Genomic DNA, 4,327 nt, shown 5'->3' with positions numbered 1-4,327 from the left:
GGTGGGCTGAGGCCCCCCCCCCTGCAGTGCATAAATTTTTATGTACCGGGCCTCTAGTATATATATATATTAATAAAAGGGTAATATGCCAATTAGGCCAGGAGACCTTCCAGACGTCCTTCCGGACAAAGCCATGGTGGCAGGGCTGAGGCAGAGGCAGGTTAGGGGCTATTAGGTAGGTTGGTGGTGGGCAGTTGGGGGTGATCAGACTGGAAGCGGAGGCAGTTGGGGCAATCAGGCCAAAAGGCAGAGTGGTTAGGGGCAATGAGGCAGGCAGATAGGTGAATGGTTAGAAGCCAGCAGTCCCGGTTTTTAAGAGGGATGTCCAACTGCCGGGATCTGGCCTAAACCAACTGTCAGACATCCCACTAGGGGTCCCAGATTATATATATCTTTATCTTGGACCACCTTTCATAAGTTAATTCTGGCTGCTATGATAGTTAAATTCCAAATGTCATCAGCTTAGAAAAAAAGAAACACCATCATTTTAAACACAGAATAACCCAAAGTAGTTGCCAGGTGGCCTTGCTTGCAATGATTCAGATCCCATACTCTCTCCATCTTCTGGTGAGTATAAAGCCTACAGATCTCCTTTCAGCCAGTAAAACTGAAGGGAGTGGTTGTTTGGCTGCTTATGAGTGGCACATATCACTTCTCTTCTTCTATTAGCTAGAGATCAATCATATTGCTGTTCTTAATGGCAGAGAATGTGGGAGAAGTAGTGTGCCTAAATGGAAAGGGAAAGCTTTTGGAATCTATATAGCAACCTCTGCCACTAGTCATTTTCACTTACATATGTAATATGTAAAGGCAGATAGTTCTAAAATGCTATTAGGAAATCATCCATCTCTTGCGAACTTCAGCCATTTCTTACTCCATAGAGACAACCATTTTTAACTCTTTTTTCTTTTTACTTGATTCTAATACTTCTACTGGTGTGAACTATTCAGATCTCCTTTCAAGACAGAACTTACTAGAAGAGCAATTAGCTGACAACCCCACGCTGTTGTAGTTTCAAACTCCCAAGCATAATTTACCCCAGCACATGGAGCATGGTGAAAGTACTAAAGTGCATCCATTTCCTCTCAAGTGACAGGATTTTGTAATAAGCGATTTTGGATCTTATGCTCTAATCCTCCTGGCTGAGGTTTTTCTCAGAGGTCCGCAGCAGTCGGAGCTTCCTATCCAATCCTCCCTCCTTTGGTCTCTCCGCACATAGGTTTCAGATGTGTATTTCAATCTACAAGCTCCTATGCCTCCGCTTATTCCCTGTCCCAATCCTCCTTAAGCATTTCCGCCAAAAAAATTCTTGCAGGTCTAATTCCCTCTTGGTGTCTCTTTCTTGCTTATCCTTAACTGAAACAATGATTCACAATTTGATTTACCTGGCAGATAGAATGGCATCCTTCATGCTTCCCTCTATCTGATTTTAGGTCATATGCCATCGTAGAATGCTAACTTCTTTTCTCTGTCTCCCACCACAACCTCATTACTTGTATAGATTTCCCAAATAAAGGAATGTCCTAAATAATGCATCTGCCTCCAGTCCTGATATCTCCAATATCAATCAGACGAATGTATTAGCGCACATTTAATTTTGTAGTTCCTCTGACAAACACAATGCCTCCAGGGCCTAGCAGGTTATAAAAATGAGTGAAGCAAGTGAGGAATGTGGTGACTCATAAAAGCACACTTCATTGCCTTCTGAGAGACAAGGCAACATGGATCCAATGTGAATTTCTGACTTTTTGAGAGAATTCCTAATTGATCCTGCATAACTTATCATCTTATTGAAATTGCCTATTTTTATGCACCATCCCTGCTTATAACTGAGGACACCTTGAACAGGAACTGTGCCTTATAAACCACTGCGCTCCCTTGGCCTTTGCAAGGCTTAGTATATAATAAGCATTCAAAAATTGAAGTGGAATTAAATGTATTTGAACTATTTTTTGATAATATAATAAAGAAGGATATCCCTGGGATTTTTGTCCTTCTAGGGGAAAGTGTGAATTTCCTTCAGGTCAATAAAGCTAGTCAATGTTCCAGTTGTGTATCTTGGATCATTAAACATACTTATTTCTGCTAGAATTGGGTCATTTTCATAGAATTTTGTGGACTCTTTTCATTGGTCTCAATGCTCCTATTTTTCTTAGTGCAGTTAAGTCGTTTAAGTAGACCCTTGAACCAGAGCTTAGCTATAAAAATTTAACAAGGTAAATGCCAAAACTTTTCTGATCCTTTATACTCTATTACTCTGTACAAATAATGTCAACATGCCTACTAAAACTACCCTTCTTATGGGGCATCTGGGATACACATTCTATTGACCCAGGGGATCTAGACACAATTTAGGAAAATAAGTGGTAGAGTTTAGTACACTATAAAATGAAGATTTTGGAGGTTTACTGAAGTCCTCACTCTGAAATTCTCTGGGAAAACTCAGTTATAAGTTTAATTAAAATTGTCATAATTAAATCATATTTTCCCACTAGGTGAACTATCACCTTTCTTTTTTGAAAGAAGATAATGTTCTACTTAAATTAAAAAGTAACAATAGTTAACAATAACAACAAATAAAATTTTTTAAATTGCTTGATAGCCTGACCAGTGTGGCTCACTGGATGAGTATAGACATATGAACCAGGAGGTCATAGTTGGATTCCAGTCAGGGCACATGTCCTGGTTGCAGGCTCAATCCCCAGTGGGGCTGGGAGTGGAGGAGTGCAAGAGACCGCCAATCAATGATTCTCTCTCATAGATGTTTCTATGTCTTTCCCTCTTCCATCCTCTCTGAAATCAATAAAAATATATTTTTTTAAAAAATAGGATTGCTTGATAATTTCCCAGAAACTCTAGGGACTGAGTATGTTATTCACCTTATAGTGTGAGGCTTAGAGTTAATAATCACACCAGGTCATATTGCTAACAAGTAGAAGAGATGAAGTCCAGATCAACCCTAGGATCGTTTTTCTTAATTACTACACTCTATTCTCTGTTAGCATAATATTACTAATGAGGATAAAATACAAAGGCAATTATGAACTGAATTCTGAATTTAAAATCTTGGGCGGTCTCCTTTTTGCCACTTTTCAATGTTCATGATTCTACTCAGTGATTCTGCTTCTTATTTCTGAGACTACTTTGATTCTTACTACCATGGTAGAGGAAGGAATAGGCAGTTACCCTTGATTTCATTTCTGTGAACTTCATTTCAAGAGCATGAGATTTGTCTGACATATGGCGAACTCTTCAAGCAAATATGCTCCCTTGAACAGTCAACAAATAATCTAATTTGGAAACACCAAATACCACAAGGAAAAAAGTAGTACTCTTGTGCCATTTTATGACAGATTTCCACACCAGTGATTTATGGAAGTGTGTTAAGTTGGGATTGTTATCTGAAGCCAAAAAAAAAAAAAAAAATCCCTTACATTTTTGAAGCCTATCACCCTCAATGATGGAAGCCAAAACCTTGGAATGTTTGCTAAAATCAAGGATGAGAGAACAAAAAATGTCATGTACTATCAAGAACTTATTGACTTTCATATGGTTCTCATTTATTCTCATACAGAGCAAGTCAAAAGCCTTGGGAGGAAGCCAATACAAATTGTTATAGATAACATTATCTGAATTTAACTGCCATAGGTATGCTTCATATAATAAATATATATTTCATATCAGCAACTCAGCAACACAAAAATAGAAAAAGACTCTAGTCAAAATTCATTTGGATATTCTATTTCATAGAATGCTCAACTTGCCAATATTATTATTTATCTTGGGCTAGAGATCCCTTAATACTCAATTTGTTTCATGTTTTTGATTCTAGAGTCAGAATATTGAAATCATGTTATAATGATATCTTAGGGTAAAAAAAAAATTTTAATACATGAATGGTTAGTATAGCCTTGGAGACTTAATTAGATTAAATTTTCTGTTTTTAATTCTTTTCAAATTGCAATATTTTCTTTATTTTGCCTTGCTATAGTTCAGTTTTAGGCATTAATTGATCATGGAAGTTTCTAGCCTAACATTCCTGTAAATTTTAGCCTAATAGTGATGGGTCATTTATCAAATGCCTAACACAGTAACCAGTAACTGACACACAATAGATAAGAAGGCAAAAAATAAGTATTTCTTGAGTTAATTTTTAAATGTATTGTGAGAGGACAAATTGTCAATACTACCTTTTTCAACTAAGACAGCATGGATGCAGTGAATAATATACAATTAAATTCCATGTAGGTTAATGTTTCTCTCAGAGAGAGCAAGAGAGAGAGAGATATTTTTGTAAAGGCAAGTCTATTATAACATGACCCATAGA

Source organism: Myotis davidii, unplaced genomic scaffold (genome assembly GCF_000327345.1).
Source record: "Myotis davidii unplaced genomic scaffold, ASM32734v1 scaffold482, whole genome shotgun sequence".
NCBI lineage: Eukaryota > Metazoa > Chordata > Mammalia > Chiroptera > Vespertilionidae > Myotis > Myotis davidii.
The sequence above is the reverse complement of the archived record's forward strand: the minus strand, read 5'-3'. Positions refer to the sequence as shown.